The sequence below is a fragment of the Otolemur garnettii genome, unplaced genomic scaffold (assembly GCF_000181295.1).
Source record: "Otolemur garnettii isolate 467f Iridium unplaced genomic scaffold, OtoGar3 scaffold00017, whole genome shotgun sequence".
Classification (NCBI taxonomy): domain Eukaryota; kingdom Metazoa; phylum Chordata; class Mammalia; order Primates; family Galagidae; genus Otolemur; species Otolemur garnettii.
In genome coordinates, this window is record NW_003852412.1 from 24,383,088 (window position 1) to 24,398,287 (window position 15,200).

A 15,200-nucleotide genomic window follows, 5' to 3' on the forward strand; every position below is an offset into this window, starting at 1 on the left:
GAGATTTATGTTACTCAGAATCTTGACTCAAATAGTGTTTGCTTTGGAGTCTTAGGTGTGAAAGGCAACTTTTGCCCTTCTAAAAAACACAAAGCTTATAAATCTTACATTTTCTCTAAACCAGCTAAAAAGGAAAATGCAACTGTACATTTATGTCACAGCCTTCTGGCTGCCACCACACAGATGTTGAGCCAATGACATAGAAATCAGTCATTTTGTCACTGCAAGATGCTTCCCTGAAGTGGGATGGTGACATGTGGTGGCTCTAGTCTCTCATCCTTTCAGCCTACCAGTCCAGATGACAGAGACTTTCTCTTTTTAAGAGTTCCCTTCCTATGAATGTATAGGTGACTATATACTGATTTCATAGTAATATTGAATACATTGAGTCCTTTTTTTTCATTCTTGAGATACTTTCCTAAGAAGAATATGTTCTAGCTCCATTCAGGTAAACATAAAAGATGTGAGGAGGGAGGGTTTGGGGGGGATCCAACCTAATGTGCATAATGCAATGATACATTTCTATACTATTAAGAATACAGTATGAATGTTTTTGCCACAACAAATAAGTAAGCAAGGAGATGATTATGTTAATCAGTTAGATGTAAGCATTCCACACTGTATATCAAATCAGCACCTTGTACCCCATAAATGCATTAGTGTACACAGTTATGATTTAATAAAGAATTATAAAAAGTTCCAGCCAAAGTTCTAAGCAGTAGTCTCACTGGCTTCTTCGAATCAATACCCACCCCTAAACTTATCGCTGTGGACAGAAGAGTGGATAACAGTGATCTCCAGGTCATATGTCCATCTCTAGGGCAAAGAAGGGTGAGGTCAGTTCCCATGGATCTCAAAGGAAACTCTGAAATGCTGTGACCAGAACAAGAGGGAGCAAACGCTGCTCCGACACGTGCGTCCGTGCCTGTCACCCAGAAACACCGTGACAGGTGGGCAGCCCGCAAGGTGGCACTGGGAGTGTGGCATTCACCTTTGTGGCTGCTGTTTACTCTGATCTGCTGTGGATGACCACTGTTAACTAGGACACTTTTAGCCATCTCCTCTTGCCTTTTGATTAGTGTGTTAGATTTTAGTGCAAAATGAGACCAACGAACATCAAGGCAGTCCTATGCCCTTGGGTAACAGTAAGGTATAGTAGCTGAAGCATCACTACACCATTAATTTACCTAGATTATTTCTCTTCTGGGGGTAGGGCGGTAATTGGATATGATGGCACTTGACCTGTCCTTTTTTTTAAAGGAGTCTGATGACTGGGAAACTACTTTATGACTTTTCTTAGTCATTAAATTCCTGGGATTCCCAGTGCTAGATTCAAACAAATTGGTCGTTGATGAAAATACTGTTATCCAAGCTCATGGCCCTTAAGAAAATGAACATTTTTTTAGTTTTTCACATTTTGTAAACTGTTCAGATTTGGCTCTTTAAATACATACAGGGAGAACCCAGCTTTTCTGGCGCTGAGGGTTTCTTTATGTGTTTGCCTGGCTGTTTCTCTGTTCTTCCACCCCCAGATCTCTGACACTTTCTCCCTGTATAATTGTCATTTGAGCAGCTGGAGCATTAAAATTCTTACAAACAACTGGGCCTGTCTAAGCCTTGGTGACCAAGGTGAGTCATGTTGAAGAAAGTTTTAGAAGAAATATGATGGTGTTTCTAACTATAATTTTTATGGCTTATAGTTATGGCAGGATGGCTATGATTTTTTCCCTAGAGAGGGCAAATGATGTTTCTATCTCTGGAAAGTTGTCTGATTTACATTGTTTCTGGGAAACTCCCAGTAATTGTTCTTGTGAGGCTACCACAGGTATATGCCTTGGTAAGCTGGCGTTGATCCTGAAGGACTAGGAATCCAACATACGTACAGTTATTCTCAGCCCACTCAACTATGCAGCTTTCTTAGTCCTGACATACTCACTGGCCTGTGCTATATAATCAGCTGATCGCAGAAAAAAAGATCTCTCCAGAAGCTTCTATTTGTATTAATATATGATTTTCCGTGTTAGATCGTGTACATTATCCCACTTTATTCTCACAATAGATGAGGTCTTCTTATCCCAAATTTGCAGGTCAAAGAATAGAGCGTGACTCTTACCAGGTTATATAACCTGGAAACACCAGAGTCAGGTCTTCACTCTGAACTGAGTCTGTGTTCTTTCCATGACACCATTGCTTGGAACCCATCCCAGCATTTGCAGACTGTGAGACAGAGCTAAGCAAATGTGAAGGACCCATTGCCATCATTCATGTCCATCAAGAAGGCTATAAGGCTGAGGAATGTGCAGGCACTCAGCTGGAAGGCACAGGAGCTAGACGGACATGGAGGAACTAGGAAGACAGACACTCAGAGGAGAAATAAACCAGTAGGAGTCATATTAAAGGCTATTTAACCTACCAAACACTACTGTTTTGACAGCTAAATCTCTGAAATATTAAGAGATACTGACTGTAAGTACAATTCTTAGAGCACCTGTATCACAGTTTAAATAAAAGAAATATTTTCTTTGAATATCATCTCATTTGAAATATGTTTACCTTTGGATACTTTCAAGTTTATTAATCCCCAGTTTACTAGTATGCAAATGAGTTTGCTTTTTCTTCTAGGCCCTTTTTATAGTTTTTCAAATTTCAGTGGAAACTTAAAGCATATCTTTCCCTATCAGAAACAGATTCAAAGCAATGGTTTACATCCCTGAGAGGAAGTATTTAAAATCAGTTAACTTGTTGGGATTTTAAATTGCTAAAGGCAAATATTTTATCTAACTTTATTTTTGTCATTTTAAGAATGTCAGTAGCAACTGTCACAACTAATATTTTTGAAGAGCTCTAATGTAAAATGGCATAAAGTTGTTGGTTTTACTTATTGATAAGTGAATTCTAACTGAGACCTACTGTTTTTTTCTTTGTGGTATTATTTCTCTGCTTCCTCATGATGTTATATTTACAAAGCTAAGTACAGAAAATCTGATTTGAGAGGCTGGAAGTAGATCAAATGGTTTAATGAACTCAGCTTTATTCATATTAGGTGGAAAAATCAAAACTGAGACTAATGATTTTTGTGCCCATGAAAGAATGAGACCCAATTAAGCCCACACCGAGAACCAGGTTAGAGACTGCCCATCTGCTCCATTTCCTGTGTGAAATAGTCCTGTCCTATCTCATCGGCTTTCATGGGAATCTTTACCAAGGAAGTGCACACAGCGGTAAGTCACCCTGGCTCTCCTGAAAGGACAGCAGCAGGCAGACATAATGTGGGTGCACCCCCACGTCATTGAATCTCATGTGCACAGACCTACGGTGATCCTTGTCCTGGCTTCTCAGAAAATACCTAGGCAGATAATGAATTTTATTTTAAAAGAAGATTAGGGTCTAGGTTGAAAACATAATGGCATTTGCAACAGCTAAAATCTTTGGAATTCAGATTTAGCTGTTTCATCTGAGCAGAGATATCACCTATCCACCTGTAAGAATGAATCAGTACCATTACTAGGGTACTTCTCAGTCAACAGAGATGGCAATTGGAAGTATGACTATAGTGACAAGAATTCTAAAATCATGCAAATGACTACATGGCATGCAACTCAAAAACCTTTTAAAATTGAAATAAACAGTGGAATAGTTCACAGCCCTCAAAATAATTCCATCTTGAGCTGAAGTAGCATAATCAGGCCTTATCTGACTGATTCAATCACAATGTCTGTATCAATGCAATCTATGCTCTACGGTGTTAGATCTTTATAAGTGGAATTTATACCAAAGTAAACATAAAATTTGTGCGATGTCTGTATTTAGGCTTAGGTCCATCCAGCTGCCCACAGAGTGTCCTCAGGGCCCCGGTAGGGAGATCACTAAATTTACCAAAAATGCTCTGCAGATTTTTGCAGCCGTGAAAGTAGGCAGTGAAAAATATTTGACTGCAATATTTGATTCAGAGGTGCAATATAAGTAACTCCCTGTGATTAAGATTCATGGAGAAAAAAGCCTCTAAGCAATTTTCTAAGTCCTAGATACATTTGTCTTATTTGTGTAACCCCTGTATTCAAGACTAAGTACAGACAGCTAAAAGTTTGCCTTAACCTGTATTTACCTGAAGTGGCTAACACCCATGTGCAGGTTCATAAATCCTACTGTGTGGGTTTGCGGAACCCCACCCCCACTCGTGAGCAACTAAAATTGGGTCATAGATAAGCCTGATTACTTGTGGGGAAACAATTTTGGGGAAATGAATACAGTAATTTAGTTTGCCTTAATGTGTGGGATAAACTTGTTCCAACAGGTTTACAGGTTATAGTTTTAGCCTGCAACTTTTTATGTTGCTATTTTAAAATGTCTCATTTAAAGCAGACCCAAGAGCTAAAAATAAGTAAATTTAGGTGTGAAGTCCTGGGACCTTTGAAAGGAAATTGGAGATTCTATGGATATTTCTATAATTTTTAAGCCCCCAATTGTCTCCAATCTTATTTTCTTTTTTGGGTGGATTAAAATAGAAATGATTGTTATTTCCCTATATAAGATACTTCAGATAAATTTAGGAACTAACAATTTTAAAGGAGAATTGATACTTGGAAAGCATCAATCCTTTTATTTATTTGCTCATTTTTTAGAGACAAGGTCTGCTCTGTCTCCCAGAGGTGCAGTGGTGCTGTCACAGCTCTCTGCAGCCTCCAGTTCCTGGGCTCCAGGGACCCTCCTGCCTCAGCCTCCAGAGTAGCTGGGAATACGGGCACACATCACCACAGCTGGCCCCAGAAACCTTTCTTTATAATCAGACTTACATATTGAAATCATACAGTTAATAAACACCATAACATATGGCTAAACAAGGACTTTAATACTGTGTACTCTCAGTGTGAAGGTTAGTCTGTAGCTCACAAGCTGAGCTGGCGGTGAGATAGCAGAGCCCAGGTGAAAGAGAGATCCTTGTCACAATGTAAGGAAGCAATAAAGGTGAGGTGATAAAGTTGGAACGGAATAGGAAGCAAAGGCCTCATACTGATGGAAGCCAGAAGGCCTTAGGCAGGGACTGTGAAGCTCGCAGGAGAAGGGGAAGGGACCTGCGGCCCCTGGTCACCTTCTATAGCTGGGCGGGGCCTCCAGGGGGGCAGGACTCCCCATAGGGGATTGGTCAGGGGAGTGAGCTGGTGGAATAGAGAGCCAATCAACAGCCTACTGAAATATTGGTTAAGGTTTAAGAAACCAATTACTGTAAGCCGGTTAGGTTTGAAGGACCCAATCAGTGTTTGCCAGCAGGATTGGGCGGGCAGACTAGGCGTAAAAGCCCCTAAGTAAACCCCGGCAGCGGCAGCCTGTTTGGGCCCCTTTATGTTGTGTTGGAAGGTTTCTTGTCCTCTATAAACAATTGCATTGTTGCTTTGTCTTTTCAATGATCAGTGAATTCATTCTTTGATTCCTTAGACCAAGAGTCTGATGAAGAGAAAAATTAGTTATCAATACCAGAGATGCAATTATTGCCGTAATATTAGGTAATTAAAAGTGCGCTCTCCCTATCTTTGATTTGGTTTTGAAGTTGGGGACAATTTTGCTGAATCGTTTCACATTTAGTTACCAAAATACTGAGTAAAAGACATTTGGTATCTGGTTTGGAATTATAAATCATACTCCCAACGACTCGCTTGAACCTATAGTTAAACTTCCGTGGCACACTTAAATTATGTTGATTTTTAAAAAGTAATGACAAAAGAATATACTTACTGTGCTTTGAACTTATTTCAAAAATCATTTAATTAATGATCTTTAAAAAATTTTGTGGCAAGATCCTCTCACTGCACACAGGTTGAAAATCACTGCTCTAAGAGCTTCTTCCTTTTTTTTGAAGATTCAAACGACCCTGCTGATATAGAATGAAAAACAAGGAATGTCACCAAAATGCTTTAAGAATATTATTTTGTTTAGTTTTATGACTTAGATGTAATAATATCTATCACTAGTAACTACCCAGAATAGAACTTTGCAAATTGACCTTTATCATACACAGTTAGGACTCAACATTGACTACGTATTTCAATCCCTTGGGAAGCTTTTAAAAACTAGTACTGATGCGGCCAACCCCAAACCAATCTCTGCAGGTAGGGCTCAAGCATAGATAGTTCTTAAAACTCCTCAGCTGACTCTAGGTAACAGAACTCCATTCCAACTTTGTAGATATCAGGTCTGTAACATCTCTGTCTGGGAAGATTGTTACTCTCTTAGTGATCTTAGCCACTTCTTTCATTGTATGGCCAGACTTGTCTAGTGTTGGACAATTCTGAGACAGAGAAGAATGCAAAGAGATTGAAGATTGGAGCTTTCTCGGCCTAAGAGAAGAAAGGAAGTGCATGTTAATATCATAATATCCTGTTTTGGAAAGGGAGGTAACCTTTCTATTCCTGAATTATTTCAGTAGGTTAATAAACCTTAAGGTATTGCTCTATTAACTACTCTCCTTACTCTGCCAACAATTAGGATTTGAAAACATTAGACCCTTGTTTACATCCTCTGTAAATCAGCACTGATTTGTTTGTCCCCTGGGATTTAACTAAAAGCAGTGCTCAGTTGCACACACATTTTAAAAAACTGAACTACACAAATTGATTAAAAGATATAAAGTAAAATTTCTAATCCCTAGAAAATGCCTCTAAATGTGTGCATAGTTCATTATGAAGGGTAATAGATTCCACCAAAATTTTTCCTTTTTGGTTAAAAACAATAATTGATTTCTTCTCCCCACCTGCAACATGAGTCCATAGGCTTTAGAATGCTTATTGCATAATGGGCAAAAGAGGTCAAATCTTTTCTTTCAGTAGAAGACATGCCCTTTAAATTTCTTGCCAGGCTAAGTGACATATGAGATAATGTACATCCACTAAGATTTCTATAACTGGATGTGATATCCTTGGCAACAAAATTCCACCAAATGAAAAGCATCAGATTGCACAGAATGGTGTTCATAGCCAGTGGGTCTCCCCATCGACTTCCCTGGAAATTATGCCAAGATAAAAGGCTTAGAGTTTCCACTGCTGCTTCTTGGTTATAAATTGCAGGTTTTTGAGCTCTCTCATTAGACTAGGAAAGTTGATTGCCTACAGTAAGCTTCTCTGACTAACGCTGGCAGCCTTGAGCCCATTCCCGATCCACCAGCACAGAAGTCCTACTTCAAGTTAATTAACTCGTATTCTGCCTGAGTCTGTCTCTCTTTAACATTCCTTTGTTTTTCTCTCTGTTCTGTTTTTCCATTTACTTGTTCTCCCATTCATAGCTTTCCTACCTCCTCCCCCAGGCAGAAAATAAGCTACATAAAAATCATGCATTTAGGGGCAAAGTCAGGAGACAGCGAAGCACAGAAGTAACAATATTGAGTAGGGGCAGAAGGAAGATTTTTTAGACCATGTCTTACCTAAGTCAGGTAAGCATTAAACACAAAGTATCAAAATGGATGCATAGATGCCAAAAAGTATATGGGATTTAGTGTAAAAATCAGTGACTTTGTGGACCGAGAGCTAAAACAATGATATAGTTCCTTTATAATAGGATCTCTTGTTTCTTTGTTTGTTTGTTGTCTTAAGAGACAGTGAGGAAGGGCAGCCATCAGATAAGGTGGCTTGTTTCAGCTGCTCTCTCAGGAGACTCAGTAGAGGCAAAACACACAGCCAGTAGCGTCCTCCCTCCCCCACCTTTCTGCTACACCTTCAGAATTGCAACCTGGGAACCAGGGGCATAACCAATCAGAAACAGAGATCAAAAGACCACAAACCCCACAGATGTTCATTTGCCTGGCCTTTATTCTCTTTACCTTCACTGATAACCCAAACAGGAAGTTGAAAATGTGCTGTTAAGAATATGGCACGGAACAGAGAATCTTGGCTGTTTAGCTTCAACATTCGGAAGCACCTCCGTTCTCCACAAGGCAGAGGTGAAGACTTAAGTACAATATATTGATGAGATAATAACCAGGAAAATGGCATCTAATAATAATAGCAGTTATACTTAAGTACTCGCTAAAATGCTACTGTGAAGTAGATAGTACTATTATTTTCACCCCTCCCATTTTAGAAATGAGAAGATTAACGTACAAAGTAATTATATAAAATGTGTGGGCAGGCACAGTGGCTCATGCCTATAGTCCTAGTACTCTGGGAGGCTGAGGCAGGTAGATTGCCTGAGCTCAGGAGTTTGAGACCAGCCTGACCAAAAATGAAACCTTGTCTCTACTAAAAACATAAAAACTAGCCTGGTATTACAGTGGACACCTATAGTCCCATCTACTCAGGAGGCTGAGGTAGGAGGATCGCTTGAGCCTAGGAGTTTGAGGTTGCTGTGAGACCTCTGATGCCATGGCAGTCTACGCAGAGTCTGCGCAGAGTCATACAGCTAGCAAGTGGCTTACCTGGCATTTGAACCTGCTCTGAGGACAATGCTTTAAACCTTTAACCTATGATTCTGTTAACCTTTCAGGAAATTCTATGCCTTACAAAAAAAGATTAAATACTTGCAAATTTTTTAAAGAAGAATAGTGTAATGCGAGCAAATGAAATATTTCATTTGGGCAGGGTATAAAATAATCCTTTAATAACATAAATCAGTCAAAGATCATCTGAATTGTTTTGTTGCTTTGTAAATATTAAAATATTAATTAAACCTCTATTTTAAAATCCTGTCTTTTAATTATGAAATAATATATATTTGTTCTATCTTGATACCATTCTCTTTTCCCTCATTCCAATAGAGATCCTGAAAAATGGAAAAGTTCAATATTTTGAATTTTTTAAGATCTCTGTTCTTGATATCAAGGAATAGAGGAAAAGACGTACACGGTATTAACTAAGCCTGGCTTTGGATTGGTACCTCTTTGGAGTTCAGTTATGGAAGGAAAATGGTTAATGTTGAAGCTCTCAGAGAGGCCGAATAGCATGAACATTCCTGAACTCATAGGCGACACAGCCATTTGGGCTGTGAGTGAATTTTGGAGGAATCCTGAAAGGACTTTGCTGGTAACAGAGATGTCCATGTAACACTGAAGCTCTCAGAATATGTCAGGTGAAGTAAGAATTGATGTTTTCATAAAGACAAGTTAACCTCAGCTCTTTTTATGTGATGAGAATACTCTTTGAAGTTCACACGACCAGAAACCGGTCCTTACTCCTCCATTAAGGGCTGTCTACCTAGAGAAAAGGAAAAATCTTGTTCTTCATTTTCCGATCTATAAAAACAATCAATGGAATAAATAATGGTTGCTAACCCCTTTGATAGTCAGCTGTAAGCTCAAAATCTTTCTCTTGAGCAATATGCAGACATAAATGCAATGGAGTTCCTGGAGCGCTAAACCAGAATCCAGACCAAAAAAAAAAAGTTATTTAAGTCCCTCAAATTCTTTGCACTACTTAGTCTGGTGATTCTGTTAATTGCAATGCTGAGAAGCTGAGCTACAGTGGGTCTATTCCTTGTTTAGGGGCATGGGAAGGCCTACACAGAACACGGAGGACAGTGTCAAGAAGGCGACTGGGCTCCTGAGGGCAGGCACTTCATGGAGATAGGAGGTCATTGGAGAGAGGCTCTTTTCTGTGCTGAAGACAATTCTGCTTGCAGGGGAGGAGCGTGAAGAGTTTAGTTTTGCTCCCCAGCTTTAGTATACTGTGCTGTGTGCATCGGTCCAGCCTGTCTAATCAGGATCTCATTAAGGAAAAGCTTAGCATTGTTCAAGTTCTCTTTCCCACAACAGAGCTAAAGGTAAACAGCAGCCAAAGATAAACAAGGAACATTGCTTTTTCCTGCGTTGTACAATAGTAAGTATAATTTATTGACAATATTGTTGGTGGTATAAATACTGAAATCATACAGTGACCTTTTTTTAAGGATATGCTGACTTCTATGCTTTATCATACCAACTAGCAGACTTTGTTTTGTTACTAAAACAACATTTATTTTCCAAATCAGGGTTTCTTAAATAGCAGGCTTTGAGGGCTTGGAGGACAACAAGTGACCCACTTGGCTATTCAGGGCCAGCTTTCTTTTGTTCTGTTTTTACTTTTAATTCTTTAAACCAACGAATGGCTGAATTTCAACTTTTCTCTACTTTTATTTCTTGCAAAAGAAGTAGAAAAGATAGACTTGTGAGTAAAGAAAAGAAGAGCTCTACATCCCTGCGCCTTCATCTCCTTTGAGGTCATCTAGAAAGGTCATGCTTTACGAAGAGATTGCTACCCAAATCCCCAAAACTGTGAACCAATTCCAACATTCCCTTCTCTCTCTCATATCCAACTATCTCCATAAACCCAGATGGAGGACCTGACTCCACAGAACCAAGGCTGACCTGCATTGCAGTCCTGATTTGTGCAAGAAAATTAGATTTATCTACTTCCAGTTCCTTCTTGGTTGATAGCTTATCTACTTATGGATGTATTTAGAAACAGCTTTAAACTGGCTTTGATACCCTTAAAGTTGGTCTTGATATCATTTTGCTACTTCTTCGTCTCAATCCACACCCTGCTCCTGAGCTAATTTTCCCAGTTGCTGGTGCCAGTGTATGTGTAGTACTATATGTGCCCAGACTTACTAACACACTAGACCTACCCTAACCATCCTGTGACATCTTGCTCTGCCCCAGTTTAAGCTATCTCTGCCTTCAAGGACCAGCCTTTTTCAATGCAGCCGTTCTAGGAGGGCTTACCAAACATGACTGAGCCAAAGTCCATCAAATGGAAAACTTGAAGCTTTTTTCTTTAGTTTGTTTTTTTTTCCCAGAAATATACCATAGGTACAATTCAGCTCCCCTTTCTAATTCATCATTCATAAAAATCGGAATAAATATACTCTTTCCATTCACGTTTTTACATTCTTCATGAACTACACAGAGTATTAATTTATGTAAGTATACCGCTCTTTCTTTAATTTACTTGTTTAATATGTATGTTTTAGAGATCATTCCAAATGACACACATACCTTTAATCATTTAAACTGTTCTTCTGTATGCCAAGATATGAATATAATATAATTTATTTCTCCAATTTATCAACAGACATGTAGATTTTTCTGAATTTTTCATTGTTATAAAGAGTGGTTCAGTGGACACATTTCCATATGCATGTGTGCACAAGTTCTCAGGAACATAGAACTAAAAGTGCAATTACTGGAATTTATGTAGATATATCTCAAATACTAGTAGACATTGAAAAATTACTCTCAAAAATTCTTGCAACACTTTGTACCCCACTGGCTGTGTTGGAGCACATCCTTACAGCTTTACCAACATAGGGTGGGTGCCTTGCCCTTTCAAATATGGTAGTTGCCCATTTATCTTATTATTTTTTCTTATTGATTTGTGGCTTTATGTAACTTTTTTTATGAATATAATCATTTGTCAATCAAGTATATTATAGATGTCTGCTTTTTGTTTTCCTCTTTTAAATTCTACATATCAATGATGTTTTCAAGTTTGATGCAGTAATATTAACCAATATTTTTCTTTAACATGATTTGGAAATCATCTACAGCATTTTAATATCATAATCTTTTACAATGCCTTCTGAAATATTTAAAGTTTTACAGTTTACACTTAGATATTATGCATCTGGAATGTATTTTGTGAATGGTGTCAAGTAAGCATCGTTTATTGAGTAATATCTCTTCCTCTATTTATTTCTCATGTACTAAAATTCCCATTCCCACGTTGGTAGGCTCTCTGTTCTGTTCCATTTGCTTATCCTATACTAACACCTGGTATTTTAATGGCTATCTGTTATTTCTCCTTTAATCTTTTAATGATGAGATTATGTTGATAAATACATATCCAATGCAAATTGTTAAACAATCTTTGAAATCCATGGATACCCCTTTATTTTAGTGCACTCTTGATTCAAATTATTAACATTTAATTTAAATCTTTTGCTGTGTTCATAAGCGACACTGGTTTGTAATGGTTCTTTTTAATATATATTTGGTCTCTAAATCACCAAAGCATCAAAAAATGAGGTGGTGAGACTGGTACAATTTGTATGAGACTGGGTTGTCTGTTGCATAAAGGTAACATTTGCCTGCAAAACCTTGTCTATCTTAGGGGTATGGGGAAAATTTTGACTCTAATTCTTTAACAGTTCTATCTAGTCAAATTTTCTATCTTTATTGAGTCACTTGTAGAGTTTTTTTTTCTAGAAAATAGTTTATCTAAGTCCTCAAATTTATTGGCATCAGAGGATTCATATCTCTTACATCTAAGGTTATTTCCCCCTTCTTGTTCTTGATGTTGTTTTTGAGACTCCTTTCTTTTTATGTTTATTAAGCTTATTTATTCATTAGGAAGTGTTTACTGGCTACTGTTCTAGTTGTTGGGGAGACAGCAGTGAATAAGAGAGGGATTAAGAGAAGACAGACACATGCAGAATTATCAGAGAGGGATAGGTTCCATGAAGAAAATCAAGCTGTGTAATAGGGTCAGGTCTGACCAGGACCCAGTGGGCTTTTTTAGATAAGTAGTGCTCTTGTTAAAATGTAATCTCCAGAGCAGCAATATTGAGGGGTGGGCCCTTTAAGAGGTGACTGGACTATAAGGCTCTGCCTTCATGAATGGATTCTTTTTTTTTTTTAATGATCAGTGATGCCAAAGATGATTAGTATCTTTTCAAAGAAGTAGCTTTTTAAACAATTATATTTCATTTATGTAATCAATAAATTTTATTGAGTAATTACTATGTGCCAGACTCTGTTCTGATTGATTGGTATACATACACATAAACACAAAACAGTGAAAAATAAACAGATCTGAGATACTTGCTTTTGTGCAGTTTGTGAGGCAGAGGTGAATTTTAAAAAACCACCCAAAACATAATTATATGAGATATTAAAAGAGACTAGATGCTATAAAGAAAATGGGGCAGGGCGAGCAGGATTAGAAATGCTTCAAGCTGGGAGAGGCACGAGGGTTGTGACTTTAGAGAAGATGGACAGGAGAAATATCACTGAGAAGATGAGATCTGAGCAAAGGTTTAGAGGGAAGAACGTTAGCCGTGTGAGTATCCGGGAAGTAATATTCCTGGCTGGGGGAAAGGCCAGCCATAAAGCTGCAGCACTCTGGGCCTGTCTGGGGACGGCAGAGATGTCACAGTGGCCCAGCAGAGTGAGTGAGAGAAAAGGGGGAGGAGAAATCAAAGAAGTGGTTAGCATGATGACTCTGAGTTCACACGGTGAGGACTACGGGAGGAAAGACATACTCTGACTTATAGTTTCAAATGCCCGTGGAAGCCCCGTTGAGAAGTTAGGAGACTGTTGCATTAGTAGAGGCAAATGATGGTCCCTTGGGGCAAGGTGAAGGCAGTGAAGGTGTCAGTGAGCCTGGCCTTCTGTCTCTGCTGTTTGTTTTTGTTTCACTGATACTGGCTTATATCTTTATTATTGGCTTCTTCTTATATTCAGTACTTGAATATGTAACCACTTTGCTTATCTTTTTATTCTATGAATTATAATTCAATATCTTTGATTAAGTCTCTTAATTATGTAATTTATTCTGTCATGGCCTTACTAAATTTTGATGCAAAATCTCCCATTATGATGGTGGATTTGTAAATGTTACTTTATATCATTGTTTGTATTATATTTTTTGAGTCTGTCTTCCTTTCTTCTCTTTTCTTTTATTTTTTTAAGATAGTGGTCCAGATAGTGGTCCTCTTTCTTTTTGAAGAAAGAAGTCCAGGTCCTCTTTTGCCTGACCCCAGTGCATTGGCGTCATCATAGCTCACTGGAGCCTCCAACTCCTAGGCTCAAGAAATCCTCCCACCTCAGTCTCGGAGTAGCAGGGACTACAGGCTCATGCCACCATACCCAGAAAGTTTTTCTTTTTTGTGTTTTGGTAGAGACAGGTCTGGGGTTCCATACCTGGCCTAAGGCCATCTTCTTAGGTGCATTTAGATCCCACGTTGTTTTATTTCCCACATAATTGTTCCTTGATCCATTTCTTTTTTATCTCTATTAATGCTTAAAAGTTTTACTTTTTATTTGGTTTCTTATTAGTATTTCTCTTCTGCCTGGGTATTTTCTGAGCCTTTTAACTTTGTGGGTCATTATTTTAGGTAAATAGAAAATGGCATAGATGTGCATTTGTTTAAAGCCAAACCAGAGCCCTTATTCACTAGTGGGTTTAATCCATTTTACATCCACTGTCATTGCTGATACACTTTGAGTTGTTTCTACTAACTCATTTTGTTTGTTTTTTCTATGAATCAAACTCCTTGTAGCTTCCTTTTTGCTTTTCTTTCGTTGGTGTGTGTAAACACTCCACTTTCTTGCTACTGGTTTGTTATGGTCTTTAAAATATTTATACTTAGCCAAGATTTTTTTTTTTTTACACTCAACATCACCCAATAATTTATTTGGAATCAGAATTAAAAGAACACCTGAGAGCTGTAAAATCTATGTCTGTTCTGAAACTTCTGATTAGTTGTACAACTAATCCATGGCAAATTGCCAAATTAATTTTACTTTATTTCTTCAGGCCTGGGTTTTCTCTATGGCCTGAAATTCAGGATCTTCGAATTTGAAATTAGGGAATGTATTCACATCTGCTTTACCATGCATTTGCTTAAGCTTAAAAATCTCCTGCCCAAGTCTTGCTGATATGCAGGGCCAGCATCAACAGGTCCTTGTGAAGCCTCTAACTTAAATCCATATTCTCTAATTGTGTCCATGAAGAGTCTCTGCAGAGGACCAAGTTCCTCATTACTGTAAATGTCACTGCTGTAACACCAATGTTCCTCCACAAATGGACTAAGACTGCCAGTGGAGTGATGGAGGAGAACCTGGAGAGCTCTGAAGAATCGTGGTGATTCTGTGTTACCTGCACTCAGTCCTGAGCTGCCAAAGCCACCTCCACAACCACTGTTCTACTTCCAGCCCTCACTTAGCCAAGACTTTAAAGTTAATAGTGTCTTTATCTTCTTCATGGGTAAGACAAGGCCCTTTATTTCTTTGTGTGATTTATAATTTTATTTGATTTTTTTTAACTTTAGAGAAGCATCATTTTTATAGGAATTTCTCATGCTCTTTTTTAGTATCCTACATCACTTATAGATTCCAGGCAAATTATCTTAATTTCTCAGTTAGATGTTCCTGATCTATATGAATCGTGTGAATTTGCCCCTACTTGAGGCAAGATTTGGAGTTCAGTAACTATTTGCCACTTCTTTTTTTTTTTTTTTTT

At 38.2% G+C, this 15,200-nt stretch overlaps 1 protein-coding gene across 1 annotated transcript in view; it reads left to right on the forward strand.

Annotated features, from left to right (window-relative positions):
* The window catches only part of ADGRV1 (adhesion G protein-coupled receptor V1), a 552,089-nt gene that overhangs the window by 420,589 nt on the left and 116,300 nt on the right, over window positions 1-15,200 (forward strand). The gene's annotated exons all lie outside the window — the stretch shown is intronic.